This window comes from Anabrus simplex, chromosome 2 (genome assembly GCF_040414725.1).
Source record: "Anabrus simplex isolate iqAnaSimp1 chromosome 2, ASM4041472v1, whole genome shotgun sequence".
NCBI lineage: Eukaryota > Metazoa > Arthropoda > Insecta > Orthoptera > Tettigoniidae > Anabrus > Anabrus simplex.
In genome coordinates this window covers 149,187,101-149,202,730 of record NC_090266.1, presented here as the reverse complement: position 1 = coordinate 149,202,730, position 15,630 = coordinate 149,187,101, and the positions used below count along the sequence as shown (strand labels likewise).

At 39.7% G+C, this 15,630-nt stretch overlaps 1 protein-coding gene across 1 annotated transcript in view; it reads right to left on the bottom strand.

The window, feature by feature from the left end:
- Window positions 1-15,630, bottom strand: part of Hem (Nck associated protein 1 Hem) — a 318,021-nt gene that overhangs the window by 82,348 nt on the left and 220,043 nt on the right. The window lies entirely within an intron of this gene.

Below are 15,630 nucleotides of genomic sequence, written 5' to 3'. Positions count from 1 at the left end.
GTTACTAAGGCAATTTTCATCAGCAGGTAAATCATACAATAAGAAGGACGTACCAGATCTACAGCACCGAAATTTGCAGTGTGTCCATTGGTACAAAACATGTTCTACTGCTGTTATCTTAAGTCTTCCTAGATGATGAGATCAAAGAACTGTACTTTATTTTAGAGCATGGATGCACAGAATACTGGTCATCAGTGCTAAACAGTTCAAAACATTCATTTCCAATACTTAGTACGTTTCCAAATGCCTTAAATATCAGCTGAGGTATCTTCTCTAACTCTAATTTCAGTTGTTTCTTGAAGAACTTTCCACACCTTCCCAAAACTATAGTTACAAGGCAAATAATTCCCCTTGTGTATGAAAGAAGGGCAATCTGGGTCAAGAGAGTAAACAAAAATGCCAATGAGCAGATCACTGACAAGAATGTTGAAAAAGATCCAGAGGAAAGCAGTATGTTTTGTTCTGAGCAATTTCAAACAAGTAGTGTTACAAAAATGCTTTAAGCTGTCAGTGGAGAGATGGTGCGGAATTACATTAGTAGATAAATAAGCTTACCAGGAGTCCTTAAAAGTAGGGAAGATCATAATATGAAGATAAAGTTGGAATTCAAGAGAGCTAACTGGGACAAGTATTTGTTAACAGGAAGAGGAATTTGGGAGTGGAATAATCTACCAAGGGAAATGTTCAATAAATTTCCTACTTCTTTGAAACTATTTAAGAAAAGGCTAGGTTTGATAGGGAAACGGCCACGTGGCAGACAGCCCTAAATGCATATCAGTTGTAAATGTAATGTAATGTAATATGACGGCCATTCTAGACAGTGTCACAGACAACCTCTTCAATCAATCAATCAATCAATCAATCAATCAATCAATCAATCAATCAATCAATCAATCAATCAATCAATCAATCAATCAATCAATCAATATGACCAGGCATTATAAGAGCATCTCTAACAGGAGCTTTCCTTTCAAGTGTCCCAGTTGCATACAAATATCGTTCCAGAATCTGAAAGATATTGATTGGCTGTATGGTTTTCTTCTCTCAGGAAGTCGCCTGTTATACAATCACTGCGACTGTAATGACTTCAATCATGTTTCTCCATAGATGAGTAACATATCAACATACTTGTCACTGGAAAACATTGCATCTGTAGAATAATAATAGTTACAGTATTATGACTGCTTCTATTAGGCAAGTGAATGAACAAGCTTTGTTTTGCGACCATTTTTATAGGTATGGAGTTCAGGCAGAATACATCCTTAGCTTAAAATTGTGGTTTCGTATCAAAGGAAAAGTTCTGCCATACATAGGTAAAATGAAGTAATGAAAACCTTCAAAAATACAATATACGCATACAGTAGGATTTGAGCCACGGTGCCATCATCAGGTGTCAGACAACCAGTACCATGCCAATTCATTCACAATGACAACATACTTCCTGTTCACAGGAAGCACCCTGCTAACCTCGACATTAAATTATTGCAAGGCATTGCGAAGAAGTGACTTACAGCCGTGAGCGCGATGCTAAACCTACTTGCCATGAAGAAATAATTGCTTTGATTGGTTCATTGTTCCTCACTGGTTTGAAAGGTGAACAGTACACATCTGTGGAAGAAATCTGGGCGAAAGATGGAATTGGAATGTTAATAGCAAGAGCCTGCATGTTGTCAAAGAGATTTCTACTTTTGTTTTGACCACAAAACTACTTGTAATGATCGCCTGTGAATAGATAAACTAACAGCAGTTCGCACATTGTTGGATTCCTTTGTAGTGAACTGTAAAATGAGCTAGACACCAAGTGAATTTGTAACGATAGATGAGAAGCTAGTGCCTTTTCGAGGGAGATGTGCATTTATACAGTTTATGCCAAATAAGCCAGCAAAGTATGGGTTAAAATTCTACGCCCAGAATGATGCTAACTTTTTATACTTCATCCCTGGAGTTATACTGTGGCAAGCAATCTCCTGGCCCCTATGAACTCTCTAATAAACCATATGATATAGTGAAAAGTCTAATAGACCACGTGAAGGGAAAAAATCGTAATCTAACAATCGACAAATGGTATACCAGCTATGAACTAGTCCTTGATCTTTCAGAAGATAAAATGTGTACAGGCACCCTCGGGAAGAATAAAAGAGAAATTCCAGAGCAGTTTCTTCCTTATAAAGATAGGCCAGTTGGTTCAACAACGTTTGGGCTTCAGTGTGAAATCATGCTCATTTTGCATGTTCCTAAAAGGAATAAATCTGTTATCTTACTTTCTTCTATGCACGACGAACCCTCTGTGGATCCCAACAGTTCAAAACCCCACGCTGTACTGGATTATAATCTAACTAAAGGCGGAGTCAATACTTCCGACTGAATGGAAGGCAAGTACTCAGTAGCCCGGAAAACCCCACGGTGGACCATGTGTCTTTTTTTTTCTCTACTCAACATTGCCAGAATCAATAGTCAGGTACTTTACAAAGGGAATCCAAAGACCCAGCCAGTAAAGAGATGTGTAAGTGGTATGTTCCGAGCTGTCAGTGGAGAGATGGCATGGGAGGATATCAGTAGACGAATAAGTTTGAGTGGTGTCTTTAAAAGTAGGAAAGATCACAATATGAAGATAAAGTTGGAATTCAAGAGGACAAATTGGGGCAAATATTCGTTTATAGGAAGGGGAGTTACGGATTAGAATAACTTACCAAGGGAAATTTTCAATAATTTTTCAATTTCTTTGCGATCATTGAAGAAAAGGCTAGGAAAACAACAAATAGGGAATCTGCCACCTGGGCGACTGCCCTAAATGCAGATCAGTAGCGATTGATTGAAATTTCCATGTCATATCTCCGAACGTGTTTTTGAGTGTTCATTTAGCCTTCTATCACAACCGATCACCTCAAACAACCTATTAACTTGATCATATTAGAGGTACATGAATTATAACAGCGAACAACAAACAGAGTATTTGTTGACTGGTCCTTTCATTTGTGTGTGACAATTGTTGTGCAAGGTTGCTGACATTTTTAGCAAGCAGAGCAATATGGACTTTAAGGACAAGCAGTGCTAGCTGAGAGGCATGTCTTCATGAATTATACATACAGTGACCATACACCCCGAACTTTCGGGGCAATCCCGAATTTTATCCTGACTTAATTATTCACTTATTTTATGCATGAATGGTTCAAGAGTACGCAAAACTCAAAACGGCAAATATAATTGATTTTAAATAATGCACTATAATTAGGACTATAGATATCGCCAAAATACAAGTAGTCTCAGAGGAATACACATGATAGCAGCACTAGCTGATAGAAAGTGTCAAGTATACACATACCTACCAAGGCAGATCACTAGTTAGATGACACTACCACGAGTTGTATATCCTCCATGTTTTATGCATGCAATTGCTTGGAGTGGGAGAAATATTTCCATTGTGGGTTGTGGTATTGTCATCACTCATTCGACTGGGCGAAATGTAATATGCAATAGAGGTAAAGTAAATACAGAGGAACCCCGATTATCCGTTTCTGGAAACTACGATTTCCCGGATTATTCACTCAAATTGCATGGTCTCGCGAGAGTCCTAATTAAATCACGTGAAAATCATGCATTATCCGTTCCTCGAAGAAACGATTTCCTGGATCAACAGTCCAGAAATTTCAGTTCCATCAACGCTACATCCTCGATCAAGCATTTTTTAAGAAACTGTATCTCACGAAAGGACGGCCACGGCATACTTATGGATCTTGGCGTTAACACCCCGTCATTGCAATAATTAGAACAAGTACTGTACTGGAAAAGCGATCAGCGGTGAACTTGCATAAGGGACCATCTTAGCATCACATTCAAGTGATATTGTTAAGAGAATCCTCAGAAATCATAAAGCACAGAGTGGCCATAACAACTGGAAGGAGACACAGCACATTTCAACAGCTCTACTTAAAGACGGAATGAGTTTCGTCAAATGTTCATACTTGTAAAACGTCCACATTATGTAATGGTTGGATGTTTATAATTCTACTTTTGTTTCAAATGTATCGCCGAACAGATTTTCGGCACTTCCCTCGGGGCACTGTATAGTCACTGGGCTTTCAGGCAAGGATCAAAACACTGGGCAAGTTGGCCGTGCGGTTAGGGGCGCGCGACTGTGAGCTTGCATCCGGGAGATAGTGGGTACGAATCCCACTGTCGGCAGTCCTGAAGATGGTTTTCCGTGGTTCCTCATTTCCACACCAGACAAATGCTGGGGCTGTACCTTAATTAAGGCCACGGCCACTTCCTTCCAACTCCTAGGCCTTTCCTATCCCATAGTCACCATAAGACATATCTGTGTTGGCGCGACGTAAAACCACTACGAAAAAAAACTGCTCCTTCTTAACACAAATCTAGTATTTTAATATTATCATATATGATTATGCTTACATACATAAGGTATTGCCTATTACTGTTTTGGTCCCAATATACGACCTGGGAATTTCACATTTTTGTGTTAAAATGTCATAAAAAATGCAGCCATTTTATTTGTGCACGTTACATTTAAAAAGTTTGTTTCATTTCCCACTCAAACTGACTTGTGCAGCAAGTGCACTTTCCAGCTGAGCTCAAGGTCACGAATAGGCATAATTTCTCAAGTTTTGATATTTTTTTTTTCTCTTTCCAGTTTGATTGTGATTGGTGACAGGCAGAATTGAATATAATGCATTCGAGAACTTTTAATAATCGATATTTACATTCTAAACCATAATCCCTAGTTCAACATAACCTTTAAAAGTTGATGTAGGCCTAATTTACGTGGTAAAAGATTTCCAGAAACTGACTATGAACAGTATATGGTGACCAAATTACAATGGAAGATTAAGAAAAGAGATTTTGCCATCATGTTGGGTGCTTTTGTATCTAAAGTGCTTTAATTTATCGGATTAGAGAATTAAAAATCTACTTGTGGTCGATTGTTGTTTGGTTTGGCATTATTAGACTTTTTGAAGAATTTGGCTGATCAAAGTTGCTGAAGTGAAAGAAGTTTTCACGAGAAAATGACAAAGTTTTCCCATTAAAACTGAATATAAAGTATCAAGAGTTTTAACTTCTGTACTGGTAATTAACGTTTGAAGCCAGCTCCACTGTCTAACTTACCTGCCTCTCACCCGGAGGGCCTGGGTTTGACTCCCGGCCAGGTCAGGCATTTTTACCTGGATATGAGGGCCGGTTACAGGCCCACTCAGTCTACATGACTACTTTTAAATGAGGAGGAGCTATCTAATGGTGAGACGGTGACACCGGTCTAGAGAGCCAGGAATAACGGCTGAGAGGATTCGTCACACTGACCATGCGTCACCCCGTAATCTGCAGGCTTTCAGGCTGAGCAGCGGTCACTTGGCAGGCAAAGGCCCAATGGGGCTGTAGTTTTGTTTGGTTTAGGAGTGTTTGTAAGTTTATAATATTATACATATTTTATTTTTGTGATGTTTAGCCAAGTTGTTTATGGTTTTCATAATTCCCGGATGTTTCGTTTTCCTGTGTAGTACATTTTTTTTTTTCCATGGTCCCTCCAAAAAAGGAGAATCGAGGTTCCACCCTAGTCTTTATGGTTACATGTTCCTCGTTTGTGTAGTGTTTTTCTGAAGTCAGTAAAATGGGTGAAAAACATCATAACAGCAAGAAACTCAAGTGTATGTTTAACCCCTCAGCGCCGACCTCTATACGTGGTATAGACCCCCTTTTCTTCCGTAGCCGCCGACCTCTATACGTGGTATAGACCCATACATGGTTTCGCATTTACGGCTATAGCGCGAAGAGTTTTGGTGTTATGGATATGCAAATTGTTTTGTTTCCAAGAAGACATTTTCGGGTTTATCAGTAGACCCTATTCTAAATAAGAATTGAAAATCGTTAAAGTGTAGTTGCTTTTGCAAGGATAAGTATTTGTCAATTATGTCTGAGCACCAATCCCTGCTTTTTTAATAGTCCGTTTGCTTCATTCTTTCCCACAGAATAAAATAAAGAAATGGTGATCTTAGAAGTTTGTCTTTTCGTGTGATGTTCTTTGCTCTAATTTTGTATTAAGAGTGCGGTTTATTTATTATATTTGTCTTTATTTCTCAGCTTGTAGTCTTTTCGTAACTCTCCACGAGTGCTCTGTGTAGGCATCAGTTAGTGCTGCTTTCTGTCATACGACACGAGAAGCAGTTGTGCATGTTATATATCTCGTTTGAAAGACGATGTATCGACCTTTTAATCTGAAATATGTATCGAGTTGGTTTGATTCGTCATAAATGTTATTCCCCTCATTCAGTTTCGTCCTGCCTCTTTCGGTCCTGCTGCAGCTTCATCAGCTTGTGTGACGCACCGCGCTCAATGGTTAGCTCCTGCTGAGTGTAGCGTGCTTGAAATATTGTATAATTCAAATGAAAGTTTAGTCGGAAGTAGTAGTGACAGTATTACCAGTAGTGATAATGAAATAGATGATGTGGCTGTGGCGGATGCAGTGGTAAATGATGAGCGTGACGATGAGGAGGAACCAGTACTTGGAAATTTCGTGTAGGAGACTATAGATACGCATACAGGTCAAACGGAAGTTTTCAACAGTGAATTCTGATTCCTGAATTCTCTAATAATATTTAGACAAGTCATAGGGACTAACATTGAGCAGTTATCTTATCAGTTTCAGCTGATGGAAGGTTTGTTTACGTAGTACAAAATACGCTTCTCGGGCGGGAAACGAAATATTCAAGGCCGGCGCGCATCAGATAATACAGTTCCAAGGTTGCAGGAAATACATTTTATCAGGAAATTAGGGCACCCAAGAGTGAGAAATCCAAACCTCAGAGACGTTGTATCGCATGTTCAAGACACGGTGAAAAGAAGACATCGGTGTACTGCTGCCAGGAGTGTGCCTTAGGTCTCTGTCTCGAAGAGTGCTTCGAACTCTATCACACGGAACTAAATTACTAAGGAAATGTGAAATAATTATGTAATTGTCTTCATGTACATAGTTCTACCATAAGGAATTCCAAATTTCGTGAATATCGGGCTACTCTTGTACTAGTAGGAACGCTTTAAGTGAATCAATGTATTTCAGTCGCGCGTAGTTGAAATCTCATCCGGCCGCGGAGAAGGAAGCTCTTTAAACGGCTGCGACGCTGAGGGGTTAATGACGGTTTGCAAAAGGAATACCCATTTCTCAAGAAATGCAACAATTCACATACAACCTTTTGTACACAGTGCAGTAGTGAAATAAATGTCTCCCATGATGGTCAAACAGACATCAATATTCATCTGAAATCTAAGAAACATTACTCTGCAGTTAGTGCAATAGCTTTGACTACTTCAATGAGCAAGTTTCTTACCAAAAATGATGCACCAAAAAATGAATTTGTGGCAAAAGGAGCTGTAATTGCTTATCATTACGTGGAACGTAATCACAGATTTAGATATTTAGATATTTAGACGGCATCTCCCTTTGCTCCTTATTTGAATCAAATTTTACTTCAGCGAGAACCAAAAGTGAAACAATCGAGAGATATGTTTTAGCTCTTAATGCTCAGATGCAGATGCTTGAAAAGTTAGCTGAAACATCATGTTTCACTGTAATGATAGTGTTTTCATCATCGAGCAGAGAAATTGGTCCTCATTAATGGTAAGACATTTTAATGAGACTGGTGGTATTAAAGTTAAAATTTTAGAACTTAACAAGCTGCCTGGAGAGACCAGTGACCAATTGAATGATTACGTGTTTTGTGTTTTAAGCAACAAGGGTCTCAAAGACAAAACCAATGGCATGTCTGTGAATCATACAGATACTAATTTTCAAGGTGCTAAAAGGAATGGGTCTAAGAATCCTTTTCATAAGTTATCAGCAAACTGCAACAAACCTTTAATTGGAATAGATTGTATGGCACATGTTGTCAACAACTGTATCAACAATGCAGCAGCATATGCTCTGCCTGTCGATGCTGAGGTGATTATTGTGAAGCTGTTCAACTTCTCCTGTATCTATACTGTACGTGTGGAACAGCTAGAATCATTGAAAGTTTGTTGATCTACAGTACAGGAAAATACTATTGTACCCTAACACACAACGGCTAAGGCTTTTGCCTATACTTGAGCAAATATTGGAAATAATGGAAGCACTCAAAGGTTGTTTTGCATCACTAGAAAATCACCCAGCACTTCTGAAGATATCCTTCAAGTACCCCAATGGTGAAATGTGTCTTTGAATCCTACACAATATTGCAGCTATTTTTCATGAGAATGTGAAGAGAACGGAAGGAGATAAAGTGTCTGTGTCAGGGGCAGCAAGTGAATACCTACGCTTTTACCAAAACATGCAAGTAAGGAAAAACACAGGTTTCTTACCGCTTGAAGTCAAGAAGCTTCAGAGGAAGATTTTTCAAACGGACACGCATGTGTTTTGAATCTGTGGAGAGATAATCTGGACAGCCTACACCAAGTGTCATGGGCTAAACTTAAACGCAACCCAAATGGGAGGACATGGAACAGAGTAGGATACTCTATGAAAACATGCTACCAGCAGAATCACTTGACAATATGTTCAACGAGTTGTGTGTGCTGAATTCCTACCTCACAGACACTCTCCTAGCATAGTGGACTGAGAAGTAACAATCTTTTTTTTTTTTTTTGCTTTACGTCGCACCGACACAGATATGTCTTATGGCGACAATGGGATAGGAAAGGCCTAGGAATTGGAAGGAAGCGGCCGTGGCCTTAATTAAGGTACAGCCCCGGCATTTGCCTGGTGTGAAAATGGGAAACCACGGAAAACCATCTTCAGGGCTGCCGACAGTGGGGCTCGAACCCACTATCTCCCGATTACTGGATACTGGCCGCACTTAAGCGACTGCAGCTATCGAGCTATCAAACAAAGGTGGTTATCTGTTCTCAAGGACCTGAATAAGCAGGACGTAACCATTCCAAACTTGAAGAAAATATGTGAATTTATTGTTTCCTAGAACCAATGCTTTTGTTGATCATCCAAATGAATCATTTGGTACCTTGTAGAGAAACTTACGGCTAAATAAAAAGGAACAAAGTACTCATAAAGAAGTTGTCTTCATTGGAGAAGTACGACTGATACACAAGTCAACACTGTCAACCATTACAATGGCAAACTTACAATGGAATGGTTACTTTCTAAAAAGTACAATGAAACTATTTCTTTGTTGCAATTACTATAATAATTTTGATTCTAACTACCTATGGTTATTATTCTTTATTGTTACTTTCTAGAAATGTTAATTAAACTATTTTTTAAATTAATAATTTAGATTCAGACTAATGTACCTATGATTATTATTTTTACTGTTACTTTTTACAAACTTTAATGAAACTACTTTTTGTATAAATTAATCATTTTGATTCAAACTTCTTACAGTTAATATTCTTAATTTATTTACAAACTGAAAATGAAAACCTACAACCTGTTTTCCAGTCTTTGACCGGGTCAGGGATGTAATGAATGAAACATATATAGGCCGTTATTACAATGGGGTCACCACTCCCAAGGTGATTTATTAATGACTGACAAATGCAATGAAATTATAATGGAGAGTGTTGCTGGAATGAAAGATGACCGAGAAAACCGGAGTACCCAGATAAAACCTGTCCCGCCTCTGCTTTGTCCAGCACAAATCTCACATGGAGTGGCCGGGATTTGAACCACGATATCCAGTGGTGAGAAACCGACGTGCTGCCGTCTGAGCCACGGAGGCTCGCTTTTTTTAACAAACTATGAACTTTAATTATCCTACTGTTTGCAATTCATGACTTTATTTGTTAAATTTTACACACTTTAATGGAAATAATATTTTGTAATTAATAATTGTTATTCAAACTAAGAAAGGATTATTATTTCAAGTGTTCAATTTAGAGGAAAAAAGCATAATCTATTTATTTCAATGTCTATCCTGATAAGATAGGGAAAGTGGGAGGGAGAATACCTTCTTCTCTTTTTTTTTTTTTTTTTTTTTTTTTTTGCTAGTTGCTCTACGTCGCACCGACACAGATAGGTCTTATGGCGACGATGGGACGGGAAAGGGCTAGGAGTGGGAAGGAAGCGGCCGTGGCCTTAATTAAGGTACAGCCCCAGCATTTGCCTGGTGTGAAAATGGGAAACCACGGAAAACCATTTTCAGGGCCGCCGACAGTGAGAATACTTTCAACCAATTAACATGACTGATTCATATGTCTGAAAAAAATGGCCGTTAGTACACGTGTCCGATGAATTAAGGTTGCGAAATTTTGGAATTGCCGAAGAGGTCTATTTCTTCACATGATTCCGGGCTGAGTGGCTCAGACGGTTGAGGCCAATTGTTTAGACAAGTTTCAGTGTATTTACTAGAAAATTATTTGCAAATGTGCAAAATGTCAGGTTAATATCTTTATTAGCATGCCTTCACACCCAAGAAGCTGACCGTTCTGACACATCAGTCAACTGATACTTTGAAATTGGAAGGGTTAAAACAGCACTAATTGTAAGAAGACTAGTCACAAAAGTTATTACATTTGAATCGGGTTGCTCATAGGCACAGTACAAGGTAAGACTGAGAACAATCCCAAGGTCCAGTGTTAGCAATTCACTCGTGCAATTTGCAAGCAAAAATTCAATGTCACATTTCTCAGGCATGGTGTGTCGAGAGGGTGTGCTGTACATCTGTCGACAAGAAGGGGGAATCTTCCTACTAATCGTGTTCATTTTTGCATAGATTCCTTTCAACCGCTCTTAAATCAATTCTGTCATGATCCACAAGTTCTCATTACTCGTTTTTAAAACATCACGTCTTTGCAAATTTTACTGCTGTTAAAGAAGGCAGTTTTACTGTTCCGTCAAAATCTGCGCATAACAACACTGTTACATGTTCCTTACTGTGTTTTTTCTCATGATAATTCTCATCTTTGAATGGCACTGTTCGTTCAGGCATGAAATTTAAAACAAAATGACTTGTCTAATCAGCATTAAACATGTCTTTGGGGCCATAATGGAATGTCAGTTCTTTCCACCAACCACCTTTCCACTCACAAACAGTATAAATTAACAAACAATAAAGTAAAGTGCAACAGATCCACCTTTTCAATACAAAACACAATTTTGCACTCTACTTTATTATTTGTTAATCTCTATTCAATATGGACCAAAGATGAAGTTCTTAACATTAAATAAAACAGTATAAATGCCAACACTCTTAAAAGGCCTATTCACAACGAAAATTACGCATAAAGCAAATATAAAAACTAGATGCTACATAATATAATGGAACCGTTCACAGCTAGCAGGGTCCAAGTTTCTACCCTTAAGTTTGTGCGGAGCATAAGAAATCAGCCAATGTGAACAAACAGCTGTTCAGAGGTTCATAGTTGTTTGCTAGTTGCTTTACGTCGCACCGACACAGATAGGTCTTATGGCGACGATAGGACAGGGAAGGCCTAGGAATGGGAAGGAAGCGGCCGTGGCCTTAATTAAGGTACAACCCCAGCATTTTCCTGGTGTGAAAACGGGAAACCAAGAAAAACCATTTTCAGGGCTGCTGACAGTGGGGTTCGAACCTACTATCTCCCAAATACTGGATACTGGCCGCACTTAAGCGACTGCAGCTATCGAGCTCGGTGGTTCATAGTTGCACATGCAACGTATCGGATACATCCCTCCTTGTATGAGAATAAAAACAAATTATATAACAATGTAGTGTTGAAAACTAACTCTGCCACTGCTGATCCCAAGCCCAGATGAGAGAGGAGGAGGGAGAAATTCTCAACAGCATCTAAGGCGGAGGACCGATGGTCCAGTACGGCGAAGATGGTGGCAGGGGCAACCTGCAGATGAGGTAAAATGGTCAGAACCCACTGCCTTGTGGGGAGAAGAGGGAACTTCAGAAGGCTAAGGGACCCATCCTGACATCAATGGGTAGCTATCCAAGAAAGCTGTGAGGGGTAACCTCCCCAGAAGGTTGTGCGTAGTGTTAGCTACTCGACCATGGGAAAAATAATCTGCTATGAATACTACACCAAAGAAGAAAAGCCGGACTGATTTACTTGGTACTAGACCTTTGCCTGGACATGGAAATGACTTTTGGATTGGAACCTGGAATGTCCTCAGCTTGCACCAGATTGGAGCCTTTGGAAATTTAACTAGAGAACTCTATAGGTATAACATCTACCTCACAGCACTTCAAGAAGTAAGATGGAAAGAGACTGGAAGTATAACCAGAGGAAAATGTACTCTGTTTTACACTGGTATTACAAAGAGCCTTAATGGAACTGGTTTTGCTGTGAGGGAGGAATGGGTATTGGCAGTGACAAAATTTACACCAAAGGTTGAGCGCATGTCCTTGCTACGATTGAAGGGCAAGTTCTTAGTATCACATTTATATGTGCCCATATCCCCACTGAAGACATTGCCCATGAAGATAAAGACTGCTTCTATGAACAGCTCAAGTCCTTGTACGATGTGGCACATGACATCAATGTGGTTCTGGGTGATTTTAACACCAAGGTGGGAAAGGAAGCCTACCTACAGTACAACCCACAATCGGAAGAGAAAACCTACACGACGAGAGCAATGATAATGAAATGAGGCTTGTGGACTTCGCATCTGGTAAAGGAATGGCTGTCAGCAGCACCGTTTTCACCCACAAGAACATCCATAAAGCTACATGGTGCTCAGCAGACAGCGTCACACGGAAACAGATTGATCATGTCTTGACAGACATCTTGGATATACATGTATGTATGCGGGTGGGGGCAGACGTTGACTCAGACCACTCCATGGTGCGAGTGAATACAGATTTTAGGATGCTAAAAGGTTTGTTTTATCACCTATTCAATACATATAAATTTTATAAATTAGGAATTTATTATTGATTCCACTTGAGACATGTTTCGCCCTTCATTGAGGGCATCATCAGTCAAATTATCACCTGAAGGCAAAAAATCAGGTACCTGGTTAGTAGTTGACATGCACAAATTAATACATATTATTAATACACATACAAAAATTAAGTATGGGAAATAGTTGTACAAAAGTGATGGTTGAACATATAGGTTTATAGATGAGAAGTCAGCACCAATGCGTAAAATTAAAATAGTAGCGTTCGGCAGTGGTGCTCTGGAGAACAGTTGACGCAATCATAGGAAAATATAAAGTTTAAAGATATTTACATTATAACAATTAAGGGAGAAACGGTGTAGTGTTCGGCGTCAATGTTTGTAACCAAAAATTAAAGTCAAAGGTTGGTAACTATACAGTATTTACATTGTTCAATTGAACAGTTGAGATAAAGTTTTAAAAATATTTACATTATAACATTCAGCGTAAATGTTTGTAATAAAAAATGATGTCAATGGTTGGTAACTATATAGTAATTACATTATCTAATTGAACAGTTGAGATTTACAATTATATACATAATTACACAAGAGCAGCTTGGTGCGCAAGGATAAAAAATTCTAGTACCAAGTGCGTCCTGATGTTTTAGAGCTTGGAAGAAGGAATTAGCATTGACATTTCAGAAATATGTAGAGCGGTTTATTTTAGTTAAAATCACCGGGGGTAGGGAAATATTTCATAGCCAAATGAGGTTTTATAGGCATCAAGCTGAAAGTTGTCTGGTTGCAGCACCGAGATCGGACGGAGACTGGTCAGTGTGGATGGAGATTCATGGGTATTCCGTGCGTTTGAATGGCAACAATGGTGACAGTTATTAGTGGGTAATTGCTAATTAGGAAAATGTTGCGGGTTGAAACTTTCGCTTATTCTTTTAGTTGACTTCTGTAGCATCGAATGTGATGTGAAGACATCGGTGTGAGATGCCGGTGAGACAAATTGATATTGTTCCGTGGAATAAAGTATGGCAGACTTCGGGATGAAGTTATTGTTTTTTACTGGTCTGGTGAGATAGAAGAGAGTTGCTTGTGTTGTGAACTGCGGTGGAGAGATTAGAATGTATACGGCAACTGCAATGAACTTGCAACTTGCAATGAATACAGATTTGCCGGAAGAAGAAACGCCAGTGGGAATAGAAGATCCTAACCATCGAGGAATATGCTGAGAAGAGAGATGTGAGAGGAATGTACTCATGCACTAAAAGATAGAAGGAAGGCTTCCAAGCATGGACAATCATGTGCAAAGATTCAGAAAGTAATCATGTGATGGAGGCAAGCCTTATTCTGGAGAGGTGGGCTGAATACTTTGAGTGTGTCTTGAACGAACTCAGTGAGAGTGAGGACAGACAGGATGAGGACATCTACCAAGGAGTGCTCGATCCTTTGGTCGAGGCTCCTTCCGGGGCTGAAGTAACGGATGCCATCAAATGGCTAAAGAACAACAAGCCACCAGGTAAGGCTTTGATCATGGCGGAGCTTTTGAAGAAAGGTGGGAGCTTTCTCCACGATCGGCTCCATGCCGTGATTAAGAAAATTTCGGCAGAAGAAAAGATGCCTGATGAGTGGGAGGCAGCCATCATCTTTCCAGTGCACAAGATGACCTCGAAGCTTACCATGGGCTACAAGTTGCTCACCAGTATCATCACGGTGAGGCTGCAAGAGTTTGCTGAACAGTCCTGGCTCTAACAGTCTTGGTGACTACCAGTGCGGCTTCAGAAGGAACCCCTCAACCACGGACCAAATCTTTATTCTTCGATGTGTCCTAAGAGAAACGCCATGAATTTAATGTACCGGTATATCAATAGTACATAGACTTTCAAAAAGCATATGATAGGATTAAGAAGAGCTTGTTGTAAGAAACCTTGGGCCAGCTTGGAGTGCATAAGATGATCATCACACTAGTATGGATGACACCAAAACCAAGCGTAAAGTAAAGGTACAGGAATAGTACTCACACAAGTTCCTTGTCAACCAAGGCCTGAGGTGTACTGTTTAACCTAGTATTGGAGAGGCTTATCCATAACATCATTACGAGTGACCAAGGTACAATGTGCAGTAATATCCAATATCAGAGTGAAGCAACTGGAGCATTGTTCAATAGGCCTGTCCAGTGTCCTGCTTATGCGGATTATGTTGCACTGCTGGGAAGAACATTGGGGGATGTGAAACGTTCATTTCTTGAATTAAATCAGACTGCATTAGAAGCTGGGTTAAAAATGAATGGCATGAAGACAAAGTAAGTGATCACAATGAGACAAGGTGAGGTACTGATGGAGCTTGTTATTGGTAATAACACCTTCTCTAAAAAAAGAAATTTCAAATACCTGGGTTCAATTATCACCGACAGAAATTACTGTCTCGAGGAAATAAATGAAAGACTCCGCTTCAGGAACCGAAGCTACTTCAGTTTCTCCCATCTGCTACGATCAAGAACACTATCAAGCAGGTGTAAGAAATCCATCTACAAGACCATCATTCGACCTGTTGTCACATATGGGTGCAAGACGTGGGTGATGAACATGAGAACTGAGGAGTTGTTAAATAGGTGGGAGAGGAAGTCACTCCGTAAAATCTACGGGCCTGTTTGTGAACATGGGTGAGTGGCGCATCCACATTAACAAGGAGATCTACGATCTGTATGGAGACCCTACCATTGTCGCAGAGGTGAACAGCTCCTGGATCCAGTGGCTAGGACATGCTTGAGTCAAGGATGGTGCGTCAGGTGTTCCATGGACGACCTGCTGGAAA